This window comes from Saccopteryx leptura, chromosome 4 (genome assembly GCF_036850995.1).
Source record: "Saccopteryx leptura isolate mSacLep1 chromosome 4, mSacLep1_pri_phased_curated, whole genome shotgun sequence".
Taxonomy (NCBI): domain Eukaryota; kingdom Metazoa; phylum Chordata; class Mammalia; order Chiroptera; family Emballonuridae; genus Saccopteryx; species Saccopteryx leptura.
The window spans coordinates 189881503-189901635 of record NC_089506.1 but is presented as its reverse complement, the minus strand read 5'-3'; the positions used below and the strand labels follow the sequence as shown (position 1 = coordinate 189901635).

The following is a 20133-nucleotide window of genomic DNA, read 5'->3' as shown; positions in this document are numbered from 1 at the left end:
AACTGCCTCCTGAAAGCAAAACTCCATGACTTCACAAAATTTGAATCTGCTGACACTGAGCAACTAAACCGGTGAATGGAAAAATTATGAATTAATTGGTAGCAGCAGGCGTGACGTTTCGAGGTGCACTGTTGACAGGAAAACACACGAGTCACGTCTTGAATTTCAGAAATACTGCACCAAATCGGAAAAATCCTGTTATACTAATTTTTCTTTTCTTAAGAAAAAAATCCTCTACTCATGTTTCATAAACATTCCAGCAAACCAGCTTCCCCCCTGGAGAGCGAAGGAGGGTGTGGCTGTGTACAGCCAGGGGTAGGGACCTTTGAATGAGGAGCCAACAGTCTCGGAGGTGCCCAGAGCTGGGACCCAGAGAGCAAACCCAGGCCTTTGGACTCTAGATCCTTCCCTCCAAAAGGAAGCACCTGGCCTAGGCTAATGGGGACAGGGGCTGGAAGAGAAACAGTGTCATCATCACCGCTGACAGCAGGTGGCCTGGTGGGACTTAGGTGGGTTAATGAGCCTGGGTCCAAAGAGTATAAACAGACAGTCTGCTTTATAAACACACTTTCACGCTCACACATATTCACTCACAGGCACGCTCACTCACACCTCACATACTCACACATTCACACAATCACTTACGCATTCTCACACGCACACACCCTCGCATGCTTTCACACACACATGCTCACACTCAACACTCACATGCACTCATTCACAGGCTCACACTCTCATGCTCCTTTCTTGCTGCAGACCTCCCAGCCTGAAGCAGGCCCCGCCGTGAGAAGGGAGAGGCTTTAATCAGATAAAAGATGCCAGTTTTATTGTGGTAATCATTTCACAATACATGTAATCAAACCATTGGGCTGTATACCTTAAACTTATACAGTGATGTACATCAATTATTTCTCAATAAAACTGTAAAAACAATAAACTGAATTATGTAGCAAAAATCTTTTAAAGATGCCAGTTTTTAAATTAATTCCAGAAATAAGATTGTTGTTCTGGCTGACAGAGATCAGAAAAGCTTCAGAATCTACCTGGGGCAGAATGTAGGGCAGGAAAGTATCAAGTTGCTTATTGCTTGGGTCCTGCTCAATGCATCTGATGCCATGAAAGGGTCCCTCCTGTAACCTCAGCACCACGGGGCAGACGGAGTCCCGGGCTTCAGATTCTGCCCCTAGTATACGATGTGGACTTGCACGCGTTCCTCAGCCTCCCGAACCCACTTCCTGGTCTGCATGACGAGGACTCCATGGAGACCAGAACATAGTCTGTGAAGCTCCCTGGGAGGGCATATGTGCGAGGCATTGGGAGCAGAAAGGGGTGCGTGAATGCTGAGTTTGCAAAATATAGATCTGACCTCATTTCTCCCAGCCCACACCCTCTGGCGGTCCCCATTGTGGTCAGGAGAGTCTGACCTGCTTAGCCACGTGTGCAGGCCCTTCTCCAGCTCACACGACTACCCTGAGGCCCCCTGTACCATAGACTACCCCTTGGCCTCCGGCCCATGAGCGCTCTGAAATGCACCAGACATTCTTCAGTCCACGCCTTAAATGACGATGATGATAAAAATACTAATATGTGTAGATATAACAAGAGCTTTGATTGAGTGCTCACCATGTGCCAGGTACTGTTCTGAGTATATAACATCTGCTGACTCATAACAACCCTAACAGATGGATACTATTACTGTTTCTAATTTACAGATGAGAAAACTGAGGCAGAAAGGTTAAGTAACTTTCTCAAGGGAGTGGAACTAGGATCCAAATGCAGGCAGAATTGGCAGAGCCTAGTAATACTAGTTTGTGTCCATTCCTCCCTACATCTGCACAAAGTACTGATCTTGGACCCCTGAACTAGAGGGAGAGCTCGTCTCCCACAGAAGATCTCTTTCTGCCCCTCATTTTGAGGCCATGCACTGGCCTGTCCTGCTATGGGACCAGAAGGAACCAGATGGCTTGCAAAGCCCAGGAGCAGGGCACACCAGTAGGTGGCGCTGTTTCACCAGCCCAGAGGGCCACGGCTCAGCATGGCTTACCCCTCCAGTCTTACCTGAAGGTCCAAGGCAGCTCAGTGTTCATAACCTCTCCCCAAGTCTGGGCAAGAAGCTGAGGAACCTCATCCTTTTACCACCATGAAGAACTCTCAGCCCTTCTGCTGGAGTCCAGTCTGCAAACCCAGATCTTTCTAAAATACAGATCCTGTTTTGTGACTGCCCTCTCTCAAAATGGCTCCCATAAACTAAAGACCAAACTCTTTATGTCAGTAAATAAGGCCCTGCCTATCTTTCCACCCCTCCTCCTACCACCATCAGCCAAGGTGCCTACCACTAGCACACAACAAGCTGTTCTTCATGCCCCTGGGCCTTTGCACATGATTACTCTTCTGCCTACCTGCTCTTTTTCTTTACTCTGCCTGAGAAAAATCCCCAAGAGCTTTCAGGGAGTGACTCAAATGTCCCCTCCACTTATGTGAAGCACCCTGACTCCCTGGCCAGAGTTGACAAGTTCCCTCCTCAGCACTCCTGCAATACCTTGTACTGAGCTTGATGTTAATTCAAAACTTATTTGTACACTCACAAATACATACTAAGAGCCCGCTGTGTGCCAGGCACTGGGAATATAAGAATGAAGAACACAGGCATGGACTTTGCTCTATCAGAACTTGTCGCACTAATCATATATCACACTTGAGTATATGACCATGCACTGTGATAAGAAAAGCACTGAGAGCCCTGGCTGGTTGGCTCAGCGGTAGAGCGTCGGCCTGGCGTGCGGGGGACCCTGGTTCGATTCCCGGCCAGGGCACATAGGAGAAGTGCCGATTTGCTTCTCCACCCCCACCCTCTCCTTCCTCTCTGTCTCTCTCTTCCCCTCCCGCAGCCAAGGCTACATTGGAGCAAAGATGGCCCGGGCGCTGGGGATGGCTCCTTGGCCTCTGCCCCAGGCGCTAGAGTGGCTCTGGTCGTGGCAGAGCGACGCCCCGGAGGGGCAGAGCATCGCCCCCTGGTGGGCAGAGCGTTGCCCCCGGTGGGCGTGCTGGGTGGATCCCGGTCGGGCGCATGCGGGAGTCTGTCTGACTGTCTTTCCCCGTTTCCAGCTTCAGAAAAATAAAAAAAATTAAAAAAAGCACTGAGTTCATTTCTCACATTATAATGGAATTTTTTTTGTGTTATTAAAATATAATTCACATACAGTAAAATAGATAAATCTAAGGTTTAGCTCAATGAACTTTTTATGTATGGGTACACCAACACTCCTATTACTCGAAAGTCCCTTTGTGCCCCCTTCATGTCAATTACCCAGCCCCCAGACATAACCACTGTTCTGACTTCTCTCACCAGAGTTGAATTGTGCCTGTTGTAAAATTTCTTTTACATGGAAACCTTACAGCATGCACTTGTTTGTGTCTGCTTTCTTTGACTCGTTCATTTTGTCTGAGTTTCATCCATGTTAAGTATACCAGTATTTTATTTATTTCTTTTTATTGCTAAATAACATTTCATTGTATAAGTATACCACAATTTGTTCATTCTCCTGTTGATGGATATTTAGATTGTTTCCAGTCTTAAGCTCTGATGAACAAAGATGCTATGACCATTCTTATATATTCTTTGTGAACAGGTGTTTTTATTTCTCCAGCTTATATATCTAGTAGAATTGATGGGACACGGGGTTGAATATGTGTTAATTTTAGTTGATAGTACAAACTGGCTTCCATGACCTGTTTGGATAGACCAATTCACATGCCTAGCAACATTGTATGAGTTTTGGTTGCTCCCTAACATTGGCAAAATTTGATATTGCCGGTCATTTTCAGTTTAGCCATTCTACGGTGCATGTAATATTGTCATTATGGTCTTAATTTGCAATTCCTGTTGACTAAATAAAGTAACCCCTTTCCATGTTTGTTATTTGCATATCTTCTTCTTATGTGAAGTCCTTTTCGAGACTTCTGCCCACTTTTACATGGCTTCTGTGTCTTTTTCTTACTGATTTGTAAGATTTATACAGGGTGAGGCAGAAATAGGCTTACAGTTGTGAATGCACAAAACACAGTTTATTCTTGCGTTACTATTTAATTATTGTAATATTTTTATATGAATAACTGTAAATCTACTTTTGTCCCACCCTATATAATCTTTATAAGAGACCTTAGAATGTATGTATTACAAATGTTTTCTCCTAATCTGAGGCTTGCCATTCAGTTTCTTTTTTTTTTTAATATTATTTTTTAAATTATTTTTATTTATTCATTTTAGAGGAGAGAGAGAGAGAAGAGGGGAAGGAGCAGGAAGCTTCAACTCCTATATGTGCCTTGACCGGGCAATCCCAGGGTTTTGAACTGGCGACCTCAGCGTTCCAGGTCGATGCTTTATCCACTGCGCCACCACAGGTCAGGCCTCGTTCAGTTTCTTAAAGGTAGATTTATGATAATCAGCCTCTAATTCTGATAAAGTCCAATTTATTAATTTTTAAATTTGTATTATTTGTTGGGTAGGAGTTAGGTTTCATTGTTTTCCATTTGGATATCCACTTGCTCCAGCACCATTTATTCAAAGACCTTTTTGTCCCCCGTTGAATTATTTTTGCCTTGTTAACAACCAAATGGTTGTTTAAATGTGGGTCTGTTTCCAGGCTCTCTGTTCTGTTCCATTGATCTGTTTTTCTACCTTTGCCAAAGATAGAAACTGCACTGTCTTAATAAATGTAGCTTTATAGTAAGTCTCAAAATGTGGTGATGTAAGTTTTCTAATTTTGTTCTCCTTCAAAATTGTCTTAGATATCTAGGTCCTTTGCATTCCCATAATTTTTAATTATCTTATCAATTTCTGCAACAAAATAAAATCCGCTATGATTTTGATAAAGATTACATGGAATCTTAGATCAATTTCTAGAGAATAGATATTTAAATAATATTGAGTCTTTCTATCCATGAATATGGCAGAACTTTCCATTTATTTTGATCTTCTTTAAATTTTCGCAGCAGGGTGCACTTCTTTTGTTAAATTTACTGCTAGGTATTTGTCTTACCCTACTTAGGCTGCCATTACGAAATATCATAAACGGAATGGCTTTAACAACACAAATTTATTTTCTCACAGCTCTGGAGGAGGCTGGGAGGTACAAGATAAAGATTCCAGCCTATTCAGCTTCTGGTGAGGACTCTCTTCCTGGCTGGCACACAAACACTTTCTCACGGAGTCCTCACATGGCTTTTCCTCAGGGTGTGTGTGTGTGTGTGTGTGTGTGTGTGTGTGTGTGTGTGTGTGTTTAGAGAGGGAGAGAGAGAGAAAGAGAGAGGGCTCTCTAGTATCTTTTTGTATGAAGACACTAACCCTATTAGATCAGGGCCCCACCTTTAAGAACTCATTTAAACTTAATTACTTCCTTAGGGACCCCATCTCTAAATACAGCCACATTGGGAGATTCAACATATGAATTTGGGGGAATACAAACATTCACCTCATAACAATCTTTAATGTTTTTTTTTATTTCACTCTACATGAGGTATTTTCACATTTTTATTTGTTTCTGCTAGTATATAGTCATTCATTTATTTGTATTAACCTTGTATCTCAGTGCATTCCAGCTGCTATAACAATACCATAACCTATGTGGCTCATAGATAACAGAAATTTATTGCTTATCGTTCTAGAAGCCGGGAAGCTCAAGATCAAAATGCTATCTGATTCCATGTCTATAAAGGCTCACCCCCTGGTTTGTAGACAACCATATTCTCACTGTATCCCCACAGGTAAGAAGCAGCAGAGAGCTCTGGGGAGTCTCCTTTATAAGAACGCTAATCCCACTCATGAGGGCTCCATCCTCATGACCCAATCACCTCTCAACAGCCCCACCTCCCAAAACCATCATGTTGGGGGTTAATATTTCTACATATGAATTTGGGGGGGTGGGAAACAGTTGTATCTAGTGACTTTAATAAGTTCATTTATTGGTTCTAGTGCTATATCTGCTTATTCTTTTTTATTTTTAATTGATTGATTTTTAGAGAGACAGAGAGAGGAAGGGAGAGAAACAAAAGCATTCATTTGTTGTCCCATTTAGTTGTGCGTTCACTGGTCACTTCCTGTATATGCCCTGACTGGGGATCAAACCCACAACCTTGGTGTTTGGAGACAATACTCTAACTGAGCTAACCAGCCAGGGCCTATATTTACCTATTCTTCTCTACATACACAATAGTGTCACCTGTGACTAAAAAATTCTTTATATCCTCTTTGTGATCCGTATGCCTTTTATTTCTTCTCTTTGTGCTATATTGCCTACAGTATAGTGTTGAATAGAAGTGATAACAGTGATCCTTTCCTTGTTCCCACACTAAAGGGGACCGTATATAATATTTCATCAGTTAAGTATGATGTTAGCTGTAAGGTTTTATTGCAGACACTCTTTATTAGATTGTGGATATCCCCTTCTATACCTACTTTGCTGAGAGAATATTTTTTAATTCTGAACAGGTGCTGAATTTTACCAAATAATTTTTCTACATCTAGTGAGATAACCATATGATTTTTCTCCTTTATTTTATTATTTTGATGAATCAAAATAATTAGCATTAATTAGCATTCAAATATTAAACTAACCTAGCATTCCTGGGATAAATCCCATTTGGTCATGATGGATATCCCTTTTTAAATCCCCCTGAATTCTGTTTTCTAATATTTCACTTTGAATTTTTACATCTATTGTATATTTACAAGGGATACAGTTGAAATTCTTTATCTCTTGAAAAAAAAAACACAAGAAACTGATAATGGGGATCATCATTTCCAAGGTGGGTGGGGGCCTTAGTTTTTACTCTATATACTTTAATACTTTTTGGATTTTGAATTTTGTGCCTTTTAAATCATTCAAAGAAGGAATAAAATGTAAATGCTAAATAAAAAACAGATGATGCTGTTATGGACTGAATGTTTGTGTCTCCCCCCACCCCAAATTCATATGTTGAAACCCTAACCCTCAAAGTGTTGGTATTTAGAGGTGGGGCCTTTGGGAGGTATTAGGTTTAGATGAGGTCATGAGGGTGGGGCCCCTGTGATGGGATTAATGTCTTTATAACAAGAAGAAGAGAGATCAGAGCTCTCTCTCTCTCTCCTCCATGTGCAGACACAGAAGGCAGCGTCTATAAGCCAGAAAGAGGGCCTTCGCCAGGAACCGAGGATGCCAGCACCTTGATCTTTGACTTCCAGACTCAAGAACTGGGAAATAAATGTCTGTTGCTTAAGCCACCCAGTTTATAGCAGTTCGTTACATAAGCCCAAGGAGACTAATACAGATTTACATTGTCTTTAACACAACCTTCAGGAGATGCAAATGCTAATAAACGTTACCTATTGTGAAGGTTAGTTTTATGTGCCAACTTGACTGAGCTAGGGATGCTCAGATAATTGATAAAACATTGTTTCAGGGTGTGTCTGTGAGGGTGTTCCCAGAAGAGAAGAGAATTTGAATTAGTAGACTGAGTAAAGCAGATCACTGTTGGTAGAATTGTAAATTGGTGCAGCCACTATAGAAAATACTATAGAGGTTTCCTTAAAAAATTAAAAATGGAATTATTATGTAATCTAGCAATCCCACTTCTGAGTATTTAGCCAAAGAAAATCAAATCAGTGTTCCTTGCAATATTATTCACAATAGTCGAGACATGGAAACAACCTAAGGGTCCATCAGCAGATGAATAGAAAAAAGAAAATGTGACCCCAATAAGTTTAAATTTTAAAATTTCATTCAAAAAAGAAAAAGGTAATCTACATACACACAATGGAATATTATTCAGCCATAAAAAGGCAAATTTGCCATTTGCAACATGTATGAACCAAGAAGACAGTATACTAAGTGAAATAAACCAGACACAGAAAGACAAATGTCATGATCTCATATACAGAACAAAAAAAAAAAAAAAGAAAAGAAAAAAGAAAGGTAGAGCTCATAATAACAAAGAGTAGAATGGTGGCTACAATATTGATCAAGCTTTCAGTTAAAAGTGGAGTAAGTTCTAGAAACCTAATGTAAAGCATGGCTATTGTGGTTAATAATACAGTATCATGTACTTGAAATTTGCTGAGATCATTTCACTATGTGTATATATGTTAAGACATCATATTGTACACCTTAAATATGCACAATTTTTATTTGTCAAAAATAAACAAACAAAAGTACACACAGTCACAGAGACTATGTGAAAAAAGAGGTCCAGGGTGATTCAAGCGGCAGAGAGGTCTCCTGCCCCACTCCCTCCCCTCACCCCAGGAGCAATCCCTTCAGAGTAGAGCAGCGCCCTTCACCAGACCACCTCCGCAATAGACAAACAGCCGTAATCCCAGGTCTACAGACTTCATTTAACCTGACAGCCTTGAGGCCACTTCTGAGGACGCAGAGCTCCAGGAAGAACCCAGCTTGCCCGAGGTCCCACAGAGAGGGCGCACCCCGCACAGGGCTCACCCCACCAGTGATATGGGGGGGTCAGCTACGCTCCTTGGCAACAATCTAAGGACCAAGGATGAAATCCTGGGTAGGGGCCAACATAGAACCAAGAACGTCCCCCCACCACCAATGCTTTAATGACCTCCAGATATTGAAGAGAGAAACAAAATTGCCCCTGAGGCCTGAATTCTCCCTAAAGTGGAGATGCCCCACCATCAACTTCCTCCAGATTTTGTGGTGCTGCAGTGTCCATGTGAGACGGTGAACAAGCTCCACACTGAGGCCCACGGACTCTGGCCCAGCATCCACCAGTCCTCCCAGTACCCCTTGTGCCCCTACCTCGTATTTTTCAGCTACCTTTAAGGATCTGTGTCCTCTCCCTCTCTCCCAGTCACCTCCAACCTCACCTCAAAGGCCCTCTCCTCCAGGAAGCCCTCTTAAAATCTCCAACCAGATCAAAATTCTCAGCTGGCTCCCTGCCTTCATAGCATTACTTCAGGTTGCAATCTGTATTCCTATGTGCCTATTAATTGATGCCCATATCTCTGCCATACCACAAGTCTAGGAGGGCAAGGACCCTGTTTGTGTCTGGCATACAGTAGGTGGACAACACTATGTATCCACTGATTGACCAAAGATCTGACTCCTGTGACACAGCAGCTCTCCTGGAGACTTCTGGCCACAGGCATCCAAGGCCATGCAACTGTGGAAATGGGCTGAAGGTGGGGCAACCCTCACTGGCCCATGGAAGGTGTTATACTACATATATGCACTCTATAAATTGTGAGATCAGCTCAGAAAAGGAAGGAGAATATAAAGCAGTTGTATCTGCTGAACACCCGGGTGCTCAGCCCATTCATACTGTAAGTATTACCATCCCGTTTACTGATGAGGACACTGAGACCTTGCCTAAGCTGTGCGGCTGGTGGGCAGCGGAGCCCAACTCGCACCGTCAGGAAGCAGAGAAGCCAGCCATGACTCACCCCGCCCTCAACGGCGGCACATCCCCAGACCCCTGTCTTTCCATCGGCTGCCACCTGCCTCCAACCCCGGACACATCTGAGAGGTCAGATGAGGTTTCTCTGGATCCTGTGGTTCAGCTGAGATGGGGATACAGCAAGTGAGACACTGGGTGGGGGGCAAGGTGACTCCCTGGAAGACAGTCCGGACCGACTGGGGCCTCGAGGGGAGCGATGCAGGCAGGCAAGACAAACAGGGCTTTCCAGCTGCTTTGTTCCTTGTTGACTCCAGTGTGTCTCTGCCCATCTGGAGCGTTGAGCGAGTCCCCTCTCTCTAAGCCCCGTGAAGTCTGAGCTGAGATGCAACAACCTAAAAGGCCCCTTCCTAACCTGAAAGTTTCCAAATGCAATTTGGAGTCTCCAGCTGGTGTCTCCCACATCACCAGCCCTGGGTTTTTTTCCAAAACAGCTCAGTGCTAGGGATTTCTGACCTCTCTGCATTTGTGCCCTCTGGTTGGCAGATCCTGGGACTTCCCTCACTGCCATATGGCAAATTCAAGGACTTATATTCTCCTGGGGGTTGTTATTCACTCAATAAGCAGCCATAGAAATCTTGTGCCTACCACACTCAGGCCCTCCCATCACCGAGTCCGGGGAGTCCTTCCTTCACAATGACCTTATCGTCCACGGCTCTCCTCCCATCCGCCCCGTCCAGCCTCCATCACCTCTGTCCTTGATGGCCGCAGTGGCCCCTAACTGTGCCCAGCCTCCACTCTCCCCTCCTGTATTCCAGACGCTACACAGATGCTCCAGTGATGTTTTCAAAGCAGAACTTTCCTCCATAACCCTGCCAAGCTTATCTTCAATCTTAAGACAAAATCCAAGTTCATCGTATGACCACGTATACTTCTAAGATCTGGCCACTGTCCACCTTGGCTGCTGCCCCACTCACTCCTCCCCCAACCCCACTCAGAACCCCAGCAAAGTTCCTTCCCATATCAGGGCTTGTCATCTGCCATTTCCTCTGCTTGAGACACCCAATAACTCCAACACAGGCCTTAAGGCTCACTGGAAGTGCCACTTGTTCTGAAAAAACCCTTCTTGACCAGCCCACTCTTCGTTCCCCCCGCCCCAGCAAGCTGGATCCCCTCGATTTACACTGTCATAGAAACCTGACTCTTCTTCCAAACACTCATCACCCTTATAATTATACACCCATCAGGCAATCATTTGTCTGATGTCTATCTCCTCCACCAAGCTGCTGGCTGCACCCCAGGCCTCGCTCAGGGTGGGGCACATCATATGCACTCAATAAAGATTGGTGGAATGAGTGAGACAATCAATAAATAGTGTGTGCCAGATGGAGTCCCAGGCTGGGAACTGCAACGCTAATCAAGACATGGTGGCTCCCTGATGGAACTCAGGGTGTCTGGCCTGGGAGCATCTGTGGAAACTGATGGTGACAGAGATGGGGGGAAAGGGCATGGTCACTTCTGCAAGGACGGGCCAAAAATAGCCTCCAACCTCGAGGGTATGCTTGGGTAACCTCCAGATAAGGATGCAGCCAGCACCAGGAGAATCCAGGTGTTGTTTGCAATGAAATTTGGTGCATTTAGGGAGCAGAGTGCTTTGACAGCAGAGTGCCGACAAGGCAGCTCAGGAGGGCTAGGCTGAGAAAACCCCGAATGCAGGTAGAGAGTGTGGACAGGGTCTGTGGACACGGTGCTGGCCAGTGCTCTCCAGGCTTTTCCAGAGCACGGTCCAGATCAGCGAACTATTTCTGAGCCCGCAATATATGCATATTAATGTATATATATGTACACACCTGTATTATTTACTGTCTTTGACTAGATTAAAAATCAATACAGCTTAATTTCACTCTCATTTTATGTAGGTTAATAAATGAAAGACTTTCCTCCCTGCAACAGACAGCCCTGTGGACCCATTGCAACACCAGCCCTCTCGGCGCGGCGAGGCCACCCAGGAAATGGGGCCCAGAGGAGCCTTGAGATCAGATCTACTTTCAAGAAATGCTGGACCTGAGGCTGCGTGGCAGCTGGTCGGGAAGGCAGAGAAGGGAATCCGGGAATGTCTCAGGCGGCTGCCAGCTGAGAAAGGAGAGCGGGGAAGGGATGAACAGCCTCACTTTACAGGAGGAGACTGAGGCCAAGGAAGAGCTCGGGGTCGGGCTCCTGGTTATAAAGTGGCAGAGGTTTGGCAGAACCAGGTCTCTTTATGGGGCTGGCATGTTCTCCTCTGCTGAACAATGCACAGAAGCTGACCCCTACTCCCAACCGTGAGTGGCTGAAGGAGGGTCCTGCCCTCTGCAGGCCGCTGAGACCCTCCAGGGAGCACCAACGGATGAGGTCATGGAGTCTTCCAAGGGGCCCAGACAAAGTCCTGCCGCTGCCCAAGAACTGTTCCAGAAAGTCTGCAGAAGTGTCCTGTGCATTCCAAACGGTGTCCCTGGGCTCACAGAGTCACATCAGAGGGCAGCTGAAGAAAAGGACCCCTGGAGGGGTGAGGTGCCCATCACTGCAGGTCTGCTGGCAGAGGCCGTGGCTCTTTGGACTCCAACGGCAATGTCCCCAAAGCATCACGAGGTGCCTCGGTGGGTGCCAGGGCAGAGAATGACTCTGCCAGCCCAGAGATCTCACCTGGAGGAGCAGGTGCCCCCTCCCTGCCTGGGCACTTCGACTAGCAGGACTCTGCTTCTGCCTGGCCCCACTTCCCCACCAGGGACCACCGCTAGGAGGACCAGACTGGGAGGTACCGAGACAGGCTGGAGACTCAACAGGAAATGGGAGTGGGGGTTTCTGAGAGGGAGGCAGTAGATTATTAATCTCTTGATTAATAGCAGAGGGCCAGCAGGAGGGGAAGGGGCTGTCCCACTGCAGTTCTGAGGCAAGAGGCGGGGGAGGAGCGGGTGTCTCCAGCCTCTGGCCTCCTTAGAATCCAAGCTAGTCATTCCCAAATGCCAGGTGGAAATCACAACAGCCCAGTGGATAGTGTCTTCTGCTCAGGCCTCCCCTCCCACTCAGGACCAGGCGCACAGACTGCTTGGGGGCCTAGGTGGAGGGAAGTGGCCTCAGCCTAGACCAGCTCCCACTGCTGCGGTGAGCAGCCTTGGAGAGCTTTGCGACCCACACAGGCTGGCTAGAGGAAGAGGGACAGCAAAGAAGGTCACACTTCTGAGACAGCACTAAGTCCAGGGCTTCACGTGGCCTTGAGGGCAGCAAGCAACCCAAGCGGAGGAGGGAGGTCAGCTGGCAGGGGGCCGTCTGGCGGAGGGGATTGAAGGAGGCAGATGAAGCCCCCGAAGAGTTCCGGCAAAACCCTCCACTCGGCACATCTGGAAAAGGTTGGCTCTAACGCCATCAAAGAGCTCTGAGGGGCCAGCAGACAGACGAGGGCAGGGAAGCTGGTGAGGAAAACTTAACCCCGGAGGCCCTGGGGCTGGTCCTTCAGCATCTGTCGGGCCCTGCGACCTGGCCTAGGCCCTCCCCCGCACCACAGCAGAACAGGGGGGCTCAGGGGGGCACCTCAGTAACGCCCACATCGCGTTGCAGTGAGCAAGGCTCAACAGCTGTGTGATTTCCAGCCCACAGCAAGGCAGGGGTTTATCTCCATTGCCCAGAAAAGGAAACGAAGGCACAGAGAAGGGAAGCTAAGCTCGGCCTCTCTGTCTTCCTGGTCCTGAGCTGGGTCTGAGGGCCTTTCACAGGGAACTCTGCAGGTCCAGGCCCCTTCATAAGGAGCTGGCTGGAGAAGCCAGCAGGGAGGAGACTGGCCCAGGGCACCTGCCCCAGGCCGGGGCTCCCTGCAGGGACCCCTCCCCACAATCCGCACCCTCTCTCCTGGTGAAATCCCCTCACCACCCAGATCTCTGTTCTAACGTTTCCCCCAGGGAAACCAGGACCTGGTTTCATAAGGACAACACCCATTTCTGTGAGTCCTTGATTGACATGTCCCCTTCCTCAAGTTCTGTGAGGAAGGGGCCATGTTCTTTTTGTACACTAGTGCTTGACCCTTGGGTGCTCAATTAGGACCGAACAAGCTACTGAACAGACAAACACACGATCTGAGAAACATGAGGCAAAGCCACAGCTCCCAAAGACTGGACCAGGACCAGCAGAACCAGCTCATCCTCTCTCCACACCAGCTGTTGACTGACTGGGCATCTGGCACGGTCCTCTGGGCCTCACGTTTGTCCATAAGAATTAGCTTGGGGTGCCATCCTCACCTCTAATTCTCTCTTTCACACAGACACACACACACACACACACACACACAGACACACACACACACACTACACACACACACACACACACACACGCTACAAAAATCCAACATAAAAAAAAATCACAGAATGAGAAAATCCACATGGGATATAGTTGCATTACAATTTTTTTTCATTTAACAAACAGATGGATGAATTCCTTTAATGAAAGTTGTTAAGCGACTTAACGTGCCAGGGCCCTGGGAGTAATGGAATGAGGACATCATGGTCTTGCTTTCTAGGCATTCATGGTTGGTGACAAGAGTCAGCCTCAATATTAGACCACCTCAGTTCACATGGGGGGACCTCATGGGTTACATTTTAACATCTCTGATACTGGGATTCATATCGCAGTTGAGGATGTGCTATAATTTAATTAGCAGCATTCCTAGTGCACTTCTACTTACCAATGGCATCTTAGAATTCATGAAATACAATATGGCCCCTGCTCCATTGTCTTCCATTGACTTTTTGATTCAACTTCCTACCTGGACCCGTCCCCCTGTGGATACTCCGTAGGTGCCTCAAACTTCACTTGGCCAAAGTTGAGCTGTTGGTTTCTACCTCCTAAGGTTCCCTCCTGCCAATGTCTCCAACTCAGTGAAATGGCATGCTCAGCTAGCCAGACACTCAAACCAAAAATTTAGGGTTATCCCTGATTTCTTTCTGGCCTTAAGTGATTAGATACTCCTGTCATCTCAGCTCCCAGAACACCCTACCTCTACCCACTTCCCCCCAATTTCCCAGCTGCAGTCTGAGCACGCACGGCCATCACCTCATGCCTGTGTCCATTTTCCCCATAGCAAACAGCGATCTTTCAAAACAGCTCATCTCAGGAACCTCCAAAAAGAACAGATAAATAGGCCCAAAACAAGCAAAAAAGAAGGAAACAGTAGAGATAACCACAGAAATCAATGAAATTGAAAACAGAAAAACAAGAGAGAAAAAGCCATGAAACCTCTAGCAAGACTGACAAAGGAAAAAGGTGAGAAAACACAAATTATCAGTATCAGGAATAAAATAGGGAATAACACTAAACCCATAAATTGAACAACTTAGAGGAAATAAGCCTATTCATTGAAAAACTCAAATTACCAAAACTCACTCAATATGAAATAGATGATTTGATAGCCCTATTACAATGAAGGAAATTGAATTTGTAGTTTATAAATTCCTTAAAATGAAATCTTTCAATCCAGATGGTTTCTCTGAAGAATTCTACCAAATTAATTGTTTAAGAAGAATTGATATGGATTCTACATGATTTCTTCCAGGAAGTACTATAAGAGGAAGCATTTCTTAACTCATTTTGAGGCCTGATACCACAGTCACATAGTACAAAGCAAGAAAACTATGGACCAATATCCATTATGAATATAGACACAAAAATCCTTAACAAAGTATTAGCAAACATAATTCAGCAGTATAGAAAAAGACCGTGACCAAGTGAAGTTTATTCCAAGAATGCAACATTGATTCAATATTCCAAAATCAGTTAGTGTAATAATCACTATATTAACAGGCTAAAGAAGAAAAATCACATAACCATGTTAATCGATACAAAAGAAAAAAAATCTGACAAAATTTGGTACTCGTGATAAAAAACTCTCAGAAAAATAGTAATAGAGGGAACTTTCTCAACTTGATAAGAAACAGCTACAAAAACCTTATATATAGTTAACATTATACTTTAAAAAGGTAAAATGTTTTCCCATGCAATTGGGAACAAAGCATTGTCTCCCCTCTATTTTTATTCAGTTGGTGCTGGAAATTCTAGCCAGTGAAAAGGCAAGAGAAGGAAACAATAGACATATGGATCAGAAATGAAGAAATAAGACTGTTTCTATTTATAGATGCCATGATTGTGTTTGTAGAAAATTTCAAGGAATCTACAAAAAAAAACCTTCCAGATTTAATATATGAGTTCAGCAAGATCAGAGGATACAAGACAAACATACCCAAAAATTGTATTTCTATATACTACCAAGGAACATATGGACACCAAAATTTAAAATACAATTTACCAAAAAATAATAACAGTTAATTTTTAAAATTGAACAGAACTTATATACTGGAAACTATAAGAAATTAATGAAGAAAAACAAAATAAATTTTAAAAGATCTAAATAAGTGGAAAGACATACCATATTCCTGAACTGGATGATTCAATATAGTAAAAATATCAATTCTTCCCAAGTGGATATACAGATTTAATGCAATTCTTTTAAAAATCTCATCAAGATTTTGGTACATACAGACAAGATTATTCTAAAGTTTATATGAAGAGAGAAAGGAACTATAATAGCTAAAGCAATTTTGGAAAAAAATGAAGTGGAAAAATCAGTCTACCTGATTTCAAGACTTACTATTTAGCTTCAGCAATCAAGACTGTGTGATGTTGCAAGGCCTGTAGACATACATATCAATGGAACAGAACAGAGAACATAGAAATAGACTAGCAGAAATATGCCCAAATGATTTTTTTTTTTATTTATTCATTTTTAGAGAGGAGAGAGAGAAAGACAGAGAGGGAGAGAGAGGAGAGAGAGACAGAGAAAGAGAAGGGGGGAGGAGCTGAAAGCATTAACTCCCATATGTGCCTTGACCAGGAAAGCCCAGGGTTTCGAACCGGCAACCTCAGCATTTCCAGGTCGACGCTTTATCCACTGCGCCACCACAGGTCAGGCCATACCCAAATGATTTTTAACAAATAATGCAAAAGCAGTTCAATGGAGGAAGAAAGGCCTTTTCAACAAATGGTGAGCAAGTGGGACATTCACAAAGAGAACAAACTTCGCCCTAAACATCACACCTTGTGCAAAAAACTAACTCAGAATGAATCATGGCCTTAAATGTCAAACATAAAACTGTAAAACATTTAGAAAAAAAAACAGAAGAGAATTCTCAGGATCTAAATCTAAGCAAAGAATTCTTAAACTTGACACCAAAGCACAATCCAGAAGAGAAAAAACTGATAAAATGGACTTCATTAAAATTAAAAACATTCACTCTGCAAAAAACTTTTAAGAGGATGAAAAGACAAGCCACAGAATGGGAGAAGTATTTGCAAACCAATAGCTAACAACAAACCAGTATCTAGAATAAAGAAATCTCAAAACTCAACAGTCAAAAAAATAATAATAATGACATCATCTCCAATAATACAATTAAATGCGCAAAAGATGGCCCATTTAATGGGCAAAAGACATGAAGAGACATTTCATCGAAAAAGATATACAGTTGGCAAATAAACACATGAAAAGATGTTCAATATTATTAGCCATTAGGGAAATGCAAATTAAAACCACAATGAAATAGATTACCCAGAATGGCTAAAATAAAACACAATGACAACACCAAATGCTGGCAGAGATACAGAGAAACTGGATCACTCAAACAAATGGTACAGCGCTCTGGAAACAGTCTGGTATTTTTTTAAATTTATTTTTTGTATTAATACACATTGCATCTATTTTCTTTTCAGATTTAGCTTTTTAAGAAGAATCAATTACATTTAAATTTTTTTCATGATTATCACTTCTTTTCCATGTAATGTGCTTTTGAATAATACTGTTGATATCTGTTCATGTGTATTTGGCATTTATATTTTCTATATATTTATAATTGCCTTTTTTAAATTTTATTTTAAAAATTAAATTTAATAGAGTAACATTGATCAATAAGAGTACACAGGTTTCAGGTAAACATTTCTATAGCATTTGAACTGTTGACTATGTTATATACCCATCACCCAAAGTCAAATCATTTTCTGTCACCTTTTATTTGTCCCTCTTTACTCCCCTCTCCCCCACTCCCTCTCTTTTCCCCCTCCCCCTGGTAACCACTTCACTTTTATCTATGTCCGTGAGTCTCAGTTTTATATCCCTCCTAAGTATGAAATTATATAGCTCTTAGCTTTTTCTGATTTACTAATTTTACTCAGTATAATGTTCCCAAGGTCTATCCATGTTGTGGTAAATGGTAGTAGGTCATCATTTCTTATGGCTGAGTAGTACTCCATTGTACATATGTACCACATCTTCTTTATCCAATCCTCTATCAAGGGACACTTTGGTTGTTTCCATGTCTTGGCCACTGTGATTAATGCTACAATGAACATGAGGGTACCTGTGTCTTTATGTACAAATATTTTTTAGTTTTTTGGGGTAGATACTTAGTAGAGGGATTGATGGGTCACATGTAGCTCTATTCTTAAGTCTTTGAGAAATCACTCTACTTTCTTCTGTAATGGTTGTACTAATTTGCATTCCCACCAACAGTAAATGAGGGTTCCTTGGCAGTTTCTTAAAAATTAAATGTGCAAGTACCATATGACCCAACAATTGTACTCCTGGACATGTGCCCAGAGAAATGAAAACATATTTTCACACAAAACCCTGAATACACACAAATGCTTATAGCAGCTTTAGTCACAAGAACCCTAACCTGGAAACAACCCGGCTGTCTTTCAATAGATGAATGATTAAACTGTAGTATGTCCACACCGTAGAATACTACTCAACAATAAAAAAGAACAACTATTGGCCTGACCTGTGGTGGCGCAGTGGATAAAGCGTCGACCTGGAAATGCTGAGGTCGCCAGTTCGAAACCCTGGGCTTGCCTGGTCAAGGCACATATGGGAGTTGATGCTTCCAGCTCCTCCCCCCTTCTCTCTCTCTCTCTCTCTCTCTCTCTGTCTCTCTGTCTCTCTCCCTCTCTCTCTCCTCTCTAAAAATGAAAAAATAAAAAAAAGAACAACTATTGATACACCCAACAGCCTGAGTGAATCTCCAGAAAATTATGATGAGTGAACAGACCTATTCCAAAAGGTTATATTCTGTCTGATTCTATTCTTGAAATGGCAAAATTATAGCGATGAAGAGCAGATTAGTGGTTGCCAGAGGTTAAGGAGGGGATAAGGGAAAAGGAAAGTAGGTGAGGCTATGAAGGCAACATGAGGGGTCCTTGTGGTGAAGGAAAACCTCTGTATCGTGACTGCCCCAGTGTCAGTACTGGTGTGACACAGTACCCTAGTTTTGCAAGATGTTACCATTGAGAGGAACAGGGTAATAAAAAACAAACATGAAATCTCTTTGTACTATTTTTTACAACCACATGTGAAACTGCAATGATCTCAAAATAAAAAGTTTAAAAACAAACACCTAAATCTGATCATTTCTCATCTCTACTTAAAACCCACCATGATTTCCCAATACGCCTCCAATAAAATTCAGACTTAAGCTCTGCCTGTACTCTCCTCCTCTCCTGCTCTGCTCCTGGACATGGACCTTCTCTCTGTTCCTTCATCCAGTCTTCAAATGGAGGCATTTTCTCATCGCTCATTGTCAGCATCCACATCATCTCTGCAGAGTCTCTCTCTGCTGCCTCCTCAAGCAGGCCCCAGTTCATGCTCGGTCACATTACCCTGCTTTAATTTCCTGTACTAGCTATGTGGGGGGTATTTCTTCTTGTTTCCATATCTGAGTGAATATAAACTCTCTGAGAGAGAAAATTTGGTCTAATTGTCTACCTTATTCACACTGCCCCCCAATACATACTACACTCAATATCTGTTGAAAAGTTTCTGCAAATGAATAGATACAAGAAAAGCACATACATGGGGCTCCCGAGGGAGTAGGTGGGGGTACAGGGAGGGATTTGGGGCACATGCCAGTCCCCCAGTGCATTCCAAACAGCTCAATGACCCAGATTCTGTTACACTCACGTTTTTACAACCACACCCTCTTTCGCCCACCTGCACGTTTTGTCGTAAAAATGTCATCAGATTGTAATGAGATAATGTGCTGACTTCATAGTCCTCTGCAAAGAGAGGCCCCACCAAGGATTTTGGCCACTCTGATCCCCAAATCTAACTACGCAGAAATGCAAGAACCCCTTCTCCTTGCCCTCGCCCAGACTTTGCACTGAGTAGGGCGGGTGGCAGGAAGACCTGACGTAGGTGCCCCAAGCGCCCGGCAGGAAACGAGCTCTGGTGTTCTCTCACCAGCCACTGCTTGCTCTCCTGATATTTGTATCTCCTCTCAGAGAGTCACAGCCAACTTCCAGGGCTTATCATAAGCTAGACGCTGGCCTAGAAACACTATAGTGCAGGCAGCTTCCCATCTTCCCAATAGCTTCATGAGGCGTGTCCAATCATCATCTTTACAATCAAAACAAGTGAGACCCCAACCCCACTCCTCTTATCCCCAGCTTCAACCCACACACTGTGTGTAGCCCATGTCCCAACTCCATCCATACACCCCACTTTGGCAAACAGCCACTCCTCGCCTGCCTCTGGGGACTGGGGTGTGCCCAACACAGGCACAATCCCCCAGATTTGGGGGAGAGGCCATTGCAGGCCGTGAGGCCTTTCTGGACTGTTTAGCCAGGTACCCAGGTACCCAGGTTTAGAAGAGGGGCACGGGGTCCAGATAGACACAT

At 44.0% G+C, this 20133-nt stretch overlaps 1 protein-coding gene across 2 annotated transcripts in view; it reads right to left on the bottom strand.

Moving 5' to 3' along the window:
* COL26A1 (collagen type XXVI alpha 1 chain) overlaps positions 1-20133 on the bottom strand; it is a 200142-nt gene that overhangs the window by 123291 nt on the left and 56718 nt on the right. The gene's annotated exons all lie outside the window — the stretch shown is intronic.